Source organism: Lissotriton vulgaris, chromosome 7 (assembly GCF_964263255.1).
Source record: "Lissotriton vulgaris chromosome 7, aLisVul1.2, whole genome shotgun sequence".
Taxonomy (NCBI): Eukaryota; Metazoa; Chordata; class Amphibia; order Caudata; family Salamandridae; genus Lissotriton; species Lissotriton vulgaris.
The window spans coordinates 848,504,275-848,512,765 of record NC_141695.1 but is presented as its reverse complement, the minus strand read 5'-3'; the positions used below and the strand labels follow the sequence as shown (position 1 = coordinate 848,512,765).

General features: G+C 40.2%; 1 protein-coding gene across 3 annotated transcripts in view; it reads left to right on the top strand.

Annotated features, from left to right (window-relative positions):
- The first annotated feature begins 831 nt into the window (after positions 1–831).
- Positions 832–8,491, top strand: part of UBLCP1 (ubiquitin like domain containing CTD phosphatase 1) — a 261,687-nt gene continuing 254,027 nt past the window's right edge. The window contains exon 1 of one of the 3 annotated variants that reach the window (XM_086931215.1): positions 832–891. The gene's annotated coding sequence lies outside the window, so the exon portion shown is untranslated. Of the gene's footprint in view, positions 892–7,409; positions 7,652–8,491 lie in introns of those variants that run through there. The other 2 variants (XM_086931213.1, XM_086931214.1) reach the window with 2 other exon arrangements.

Here is an 8,491-nt window from a genome sequence, read left to right as displayed (position 1 = left end):
GTGCGGGTGCTCGTGATATCTGTACAAGATTTACACTATTTACACTAATTACACAAGGTGGGGAAAACACGGAGAATGGTAACAGATTACTCACGTGCCCCGCCCTAACTCTCATCCGAGTTACGGCCGCTTTCCAGCCACCTCCTGAGGATGCCACCAATCCTCGCACCACAATTCTTCCTCTTCTCCGCTCTCTCCTCGCGTCTGCTCTCCTTCAACCTCCTCCGCTGGTCCTTCGCGTCTCGCCAACTCCTGCCACGAGTCCACCGCTGGGAACCAATCCACCTCTGTGTTGCCGGTCTTTATACGATCCCCTCGGGTCGCTGAGGAAAGGCTTCCGGGGTCATGTAGGGTCACTTCCGGTCTTTTAGTGGCCGTTGCACTTCCGGGGTCAATCCAGGTCGTTTCCGGTCCGCTGGGCGTCGGCGATGTTGTCGGTACCTGCAGGGAGACAGAGAGAGGTGTAGCCGGTTTGGGCGGCAGGTTAGTGTTGTCGCCCCTATGGGCGTTCGTATGGGGTCGCTGTGACCTGGAGGTAAGCTCTGCCCCTTCACAAGCATCCAGTCACTCTATGTGTGATGTTATGGCCTGCAGTGTGCATTACCTCCTGTAAGTTGCTAACCACGTTTTGTTAGCAGGAATAAAGGTATTTGCATGATGAAGTCCGCTCTCGCCTCGCAGATTAAAGACTGCTACGTGTTCAAGGCTTATGAAGTTTTCGCATAATGCATTGGAAAGCAGTGTACTTGCCAACCACGCTATTCTAGTTCAAGAGGATCGCTTTTAACTGCAACACTTTATGAGTAAGCGCCACAGTGTGCACTTTCAATGCTGTGGTGAGTTTTCTCTGGTTCAGACCCTGGACATTAAACTCTGCTGGTAGATCCTGTGGTGAGTTCCTTTCTCGTAAAAACACCTGCTTTTAAGTCTTCGCTGGGCTTCTTCTCTTCAGCATTCTATCATCATTACTCAAGATCTGTGTGCCACTACTTTCCTTTGAACAGCTCTTTTGTTTCTAGGAATGCTTGTCCCTCATCATCACGGTGACAGACACACCAGTGACATTTGTTGTTGTATTAAGCTTACAGTGCCTATTTATAAGTTTGCAATCCATACTTAATGGTTGTCTCTTGTTACGCTCATCAAAAAAAATAGTTTTTGTGTATTTTTAAGACGTCATGTTATGTGCACATTGCTATGCTGATTTCTATTGTTGGGTGTACTCACCCTCACGAATGCAGTACTTTGATGTTTCTTGCATGTTTTATTTACAGGTGTCTTATCCCTGCCTTTGGGATGGGAGTGGGTCTCAGTCTCGTGTCCCTTCTTTACGTTAATGTTACTGGTCATGCAAGCCTTAGTTTGGGTTATGGGGTCTTTACCCTTTGCTACGTTTGGTATGGATGTCAGCCCCATATCCACGCTATTGGTCTGTACATGTTTGAACCCTCTTGCTGTTTGGGGTGTTATGGGGTGTTTCCCCATTTACGTATGTAGGACACTCCTGTACTTTTTAGGTGTGTTTTGGGTGTCGTTCCCACCACCTCGATGTTTGTCCTGTGTGTAAGCCGCCTTGTGCCTCACGTTTGTCCTGTGTGTAAGCCAGCCTATGCCTCAAGTTGTCCTGTGTGAAAGCCGCCCTGCGCCTCACGTTTGTCCTGTGTGTAAGCTGCCCTGCGCCTCACGTTGTCCTGTATGTAAGCCGGAGCCGCCCTGCACCTCATGTTATCTTGTATGTGTAAGTCACCCTGCGCCTCATCTTGCATTATCCTGTGTGTAAGTCGCCCTGCGCCTCACCTTGCTGTGCCCAGTGTGTAAGCCGCCCTGTGCCTCATGTTATCTGGATGTGTGTGTAAGCCGCCCAGCGTCTCACCTCTTTTTACGTCATCATGTGTGTGTGTAAGTCACCCTGTGCTTCATCTTCACGTTATGTGTGCATGTGCCACACTGTGCTGCTTTTGCTGCACACGTTCTTGGGTGTCAGTCCCATGCAACATTATCTGCTTCACTTGGGTGTCAGTCCTATGCAACACTACGTGTTACACTGCTACTGTTTTGGGTCAGTGTGTTTTTATCCTTTCATCCTTTTTGCTTGTCTGTTTTACCTCTCGCAATGTTTTCCATGGATCTATGACAGAATTTCGACAGACAGAATTTCGACCTACACAAATATCGGCGTAATTATATCGATAGCAAAAATATCGACGCCCTATGTACAACATGGTAAGTACCAAAATATCGAAAATTTAATATCGATGTAAAAAATATCGTTGTTAAATATATCGATTTTTTTTTAATTTAAAATAACATAAAAAAAACTGTAAATAATACATAATAATTACTTAAACATATTTAAATATATGTAATAATTGTTAAAAAAAATAATAATACATATTTAATAAAAAAAAAAAATCATATATAATATATAATTACTTAACAATAATTACTATTCCCACTCCAGTGGGTGCAACAGTAGCGAAAACTGACCCTGAACACTAAAAATACCCCTTTACCCAAAAACCTAAAACTGACCCTGAACCCTAAAAATACCCCTTTACCCATAAACTGAAAACTGACCCTGAACCCTAAAAATACCCCTTTACCCAAAAACTGAAAACTGACCCTGAACCCTAAAAATACCCCTTTACCCAAAAACTGAAAACTGACCCTGAACCCTAAAAATACCCCTTTACCCAAAAACTGAAAACTGACCATGAACCCTAAAAATACCCCTTTACCCAAAAACTGAAAACTGACCCTGAACCCTAAAAATACCCCTTTACCCAAAAACCTAAAACTGACCCTGAACCCTAAAAATACCCCTTTACCCATAAACTGAAAACTGACCCTGAACCCTAAAAATACCCCTTTACCCAAAAACTGAAAACTGACCCTGAACCCTAAAAATACCCCTTTACCCAAAAACTGAAAACTGACCCTGAACCCTAAAAATACCCCTTTACCCAAAAACTGAAAACTGACCCTGAACCCTAAAAATACCCCTTTACCCAAAAACTGAAAACTGACCCTGAACCCTAAAAATACCCCTTTACCCAAATACTGAAAACTGACCCTGAACCCTAAAAATACCCCTTTACCCAAAAACTGAAAACTGACCCTGAACCCTAAAAATCCCCCTTTACCCAAAAACTGAAAACTGACCCTGAACCCTAAAAATACCCCTTTACCCAAAAACTGAAAACTGACCCTGAACCCTAAAAATACCCCTTTACCCAAAAACTGAAAACTGACCCTGAACCCAAAAAATACCCCTTTACCCATAAACTGAAAACTGACCCTGAACCCTAAAAATACCCCTTTACCCAAAATTAATTAATATTACAAATAAATTACTTCCCACCCTATTCCCCTATAAACCCACAACCCGCTCCAGTAGTAAAACATATAATTTAGTTAAAAATACACATAAATTATCAATTAATTAATCAATTAATCAATTAAAATAAATCATTGCCAATTAATATTTAATTGCAAAATAAATTAATAATTGAAAAATAATTATTTAATTACAAATAAATTACTTCCCACCCTATTCCCCTATAAACCCACAACCCGCTGTGGTAGTAAAACATAATTTAGTTAAAAATATACATAAATTATCAATTAATTAATCAATTAATCAATTTAAATAAATAATTGCCAATTAATATTTAATTGCAAAATAAATTAATCATTGAAAAATTAATTATTTAATTACAAATAAATTACTTCCCACCCTATTCCCCTATAAACCCACAACCCGCTGTGGTAGTAAAACATATTATTTACTCTTATATATTTTTAAATTATAAAAACATATTAAACACATATTATAACAATTAATTTAAATACTTAACTTATATTTCTAACACATATTAGTAAATCGAAATTACTTACATCGATATATATGCTATCGATATTAGTAATTTCGATATTACTTACCTTAGGGTCGATATTCTGGCCATCGATATTCTGGCCATCGATATTCTGTCCCATCGATATTAGCAACTCGATATAAGTGTAGGTCGAAATTAAAAACTCGATATTTTGACTGTTTACCGTTTTCCATTATGTATCCCTAGGTCTATGGACTGCTTTCATCTTTTGTACATTACTGTGTATAGTTGTTTTTATTTTAGTTTGGGTCTTATTATTTTTAAGTGTAAAGGGGAGAGGATGTGAGGTATCCTCAGGTTATGTATATATGTTCCTTTTCTCTTTGTAACTAGCTGCTCAGCCAGTGTGAGTGTTCTGTGTAGAATGTTGGCGTGAGTGACATGAGTTGAATGCTTAGGTGCCTGGGTGTGTGAGTTCTGTCAGTTGGAAGATGGGCTGAGCAGCTAGGAGGCTGCTCCTGGTGGTGCTTGCTGTAACATCTACTTATGGACTCAATAAATTACATCAACTTCAACTCGGCTAAGTCTACTTTGTCTCCTGTGCATGTGGGTCCAGGCCACAACATACTAATAAGGACCAGGTAAGATCTTTCCTAGGAATGGCCGAATATTGTGCCAAATGTATTCCTAATTTTGCTGGGAGAGTGTTTAATATTATGCAACTAATCAAGAAGCATACAGAGTTTAGTTGGGATCCCCTATGTGAAGAAGACTTCTGCTATATTAGGAGATTATTTAAAAAAGTACCAAGTTTGAGTAGTTTTGATCCCAATATGGAGAGTTACATCACAGTGGATGCCAGCAACAAAGATCTTGGGGCAGTACTCACACATGGGGATGGTCATGGTAATGAGAACATCATTTTGTTTGCGTCCAGGTCTTTGTCTCCTACTGAGGAGAAATATCCTATTACAGAGAAAGAGGAGTTAGTGTGTGCGTGGGCACTTGATAATTTTTTTGCTTTTGTTTGGGAGAGGCCTATTGTTATTCGCAGTGACCATAAACTATTGGTGAAATTACTTACTACAGAAGGTAGTACATCTGCTTCAGCGAGACTGTCAAGACTGTCAATGAGAATGAAGGACTATGTTTATAGCATATTATATGTTCCAGGGAATGCAATTTGATGGCTGACTGCTTATCTAGATTGCCAAATCGTTTAGAGGTGTGTGAGGAGGATCTGTGGAATGATTTCAAAGTTGCCCTGATCCATGATTCTGGGTCACCAGCTATTGAATATAAAGATTGGGAAAATAAAAGGAGGACACAGTCTTGCAGGATATTTTGAAGTTCAGTGGTTGGCATAGGAAAGAATTGTTACCAGAGGAGTGCTTAACTTTTTGGGAACTTAGATCTGAATTATCGGTAGACAGGGATGTATTTTTTAGAGGTTGTAAGATAATTTCGCCTGTAGGTGTGAGGAATGTAATTTTGGATCTCTCACATGAACGCCATTTTGGTGTTGTAAGAACCAAGAATGTCGTTAAGGAATTGTTTTGATGGTCTTGTGTGGATAAGACTGTGGAGAGATTTGTTCGCAGTTGTGGGTTTTGCTCTGTTTCACATAAAACGTTAAGTACCTTAAGATCTCCTATGAGTGAAGTTTTGGTTCAAAATCGACAGTGAGAAAATGTGGCCATTGATTTAAGGGGTCCAATTGGTGAGGAGCACAAGTATGTGATTGTGTTCATGAATCTATTTTCTAAATGGCCAATTGTGGAAGTAGTGGATAAAGCAGAATCAGTTACTGTGTTGGATTTTTTAGATAGAACTTTTTGATCAGAGGGGATTTCAGTTACGCTTTTGAGTGATAATGGAGTACAATTTATTTCGGTGGCAGCGAAAAAATATTTTGAAAGAGTGGGGATTAAACACAAGACTACAGCACTTTACAATCCTAGTGGGAATGACACAGGTAAGAGATTTAACCGAGCGGTTAAAGGAGTGATTCAAGGTGCTGTTGCCAAAGGAGATGATTGGAGAATAGCTGTCAAGAAAGCTGTGTGGGCATATAGATTTTCTAAGAATGAGGTTGCTGGTTGGTCTCCATTCATTATGATGAGAGGTAGGGCTCCCAGTTGTAAATTTACACCAGATTGGCTGAGTGATAGTGTGGTACAGAAGTGGTCGCGAGAATTGGTAAGAATAGAAGAAAATCAGCACAAAAGCAAGGCGTATTTTGATACTCGCAACAATGTCAAGATGGTTCATGTGAAGCAGGCGATTGAGTGAGAATTAGGAAACCGATTAAGGTGCTTAAGAGAGAATGTCAGTTTTTTAAACCTCAAAAGGTAAAAGAGATTCTTAAAAATGCAGTACTGTTGGAAAATGGGAATGTGTGGAATATGAAGCGAATTGAGTTGTGTTCTAAAGATCGAATGGAGGATGTGAATATTGAGAAGGAAAGGGATCCACTTTGGTCTTCTGACATATCTAATGAGAACATTACTTTACAAGGCAGGAGTGATGTGATGAGTGGAGGTAATAGTAGAGTAGAAGAAAGTGTGGATGAAAGTATGCATGGTGATGTTTTGGGAAAAGTGGCAGGAAAAGAAATTTACCAGCGTGGTTAAAAGATTTTGGGGTTGGATAACACTTTAATTCGACTTATTTTTTGTACTCACTTTTTAGTTGTTGATTTGTTCATTTTAACGAGGGGTGGGTGGTTGTTCAGGTATTTAGATTTGTAGTATATTGCAACTGTATCAGGCATAAATACTTATTGAGTGGCATACATATATATAGAGTATAGTATAAATATTCATAATTGTGTTGTTATAAGAAAGGGGGTGTGTTGTGGTTTGTATTCTTAAACAGAACATGGGATGACATATGAGTGTTCCATGTGTGGTGTTCTAGCTCAGTACTGTTGCAGCAGCTGAACCTGACACACCTGTTTCCTGTGTGTACTAAACTTGAAAATGAATCTTATAAGCTTTGCGTGGTGCCATTCTGAGTTCGAGTACGTTGCTGGCTGGGAATGGAGCGAACACTAGGGCACGTCGAGCGGTTCCATTGAATGGATAGAAATATATCATTTTATTAAGCTCCCCATCTTCACCGACACAACATGTTAAAAGTCCCGTTATTGATTTACGTGCTAACTCTTTTGATGACTCCGCTTCTTGCTTTGGTTGTTAGAGAGTTCCGTAGCTCCGAATTTACTAGCTTACCTATATCAGAACCAGTACGAATATGACCAACAATGCAGTAAATATATTAAAATATAAGCACAATTGATGAAATGGAAACGTTCAAAACATTTTGTACAGAACGTATTTTACCCTACGTATTGTTTTGCTGCAGATAGCGTGAGGGATTCTAATGCTGCTTTGTCTAGAATCATTGCAACCAGTGCGGGCACATTTGAGGAGTAAATCAACAGCACTGTGTTATTTATAAGAACTCTTCTCGGTTAATCGTGTTCTATTCACCAAAGTAGAAGTCGCCGCAAAAAATGTCTTTCCTCGATGCCTATGAAGCCTACATATGTCCGTCATCTATTTTGCGATTTCCTTCAGCGGACGTGACGTACAGTAACAGACGGTTGTTGCTGCGGCAGGTTTGGCTTTGGAAACTCTATGGACACGGTGTCCGGTGCGTGGTGGGCTTCAGTTGGGATGGAGTGTTATCAGTAGGGGCTTCCATTTAGATGACAGGAGTGGGTGAGCGGTGGTTAACGCGTAAATAAGGGCTCCGGAAGGAACTGGTGTTGTCGAGAGGGGTGTTTCATAAGGCAGTATGCTCTAAGAAAGGTGAATAGAGACAGACTGTTATAATGCAATGAAAGTGGATAGGGTACTGATAGAGTTGGGATCTCAAGTAGCAAAGTGTGAGATGTCAGCAATTCCTCCCCGTTCCGGTTTCCATTCTGTTACTAGCTAGAACATTTCACATTGAAAACACCTTGACATAAAAATATCAACGCTTTTAATCATACACGTTTCTGAAAGAAAATAATACAGCATATGCGATTCAACGTGTTATCCTTTTATTAACACGTTTTTTTCACCGTCCGTTTTGTGACCGTATTACAAAGTTACTTTGTCATTTGTACACGTTAACATCGGGTACAAGATATATCCAACATGACATACCTTCACGTAACATAACAGACGTGGTACGATGGCCTGTCTGCGCAGTGGGTCTGACAATTGCTTTAAGGGCAAGCAGGAGCAATTTGGAATGTGCACATATGTTGAAAAGTAAACCAAATATGCGTATATCTGAACTTCTACTAGTTAAAGGAAATGACGCCGTAGAGTCCAAGGCTAGTTACCTTCTGTCCACTGAAGTAAGTCCGTCATAATGTGCAACGGGGCCTGGTCATGCACAGTCTTTTGTTGCTACAGTGTCCCAGAAATATGGTAGTGTAATGAAGTAATGACCAATATTTGTATAACTCACATGGTTGTTCCTCCTATAAACAGGTCAAAATAGGAACCAGTGGGAAATCGACAAGTAGCGAGGATGCTAAAGCATGCACACCTAATGTGCTGAGCATGGAAGGACGCATCGTCATTAATGAGATTCAATATGCATGCATGATAGCAAACATCCTTATAACCAGGCCAAGGGAGGAAAAACGAAATGGG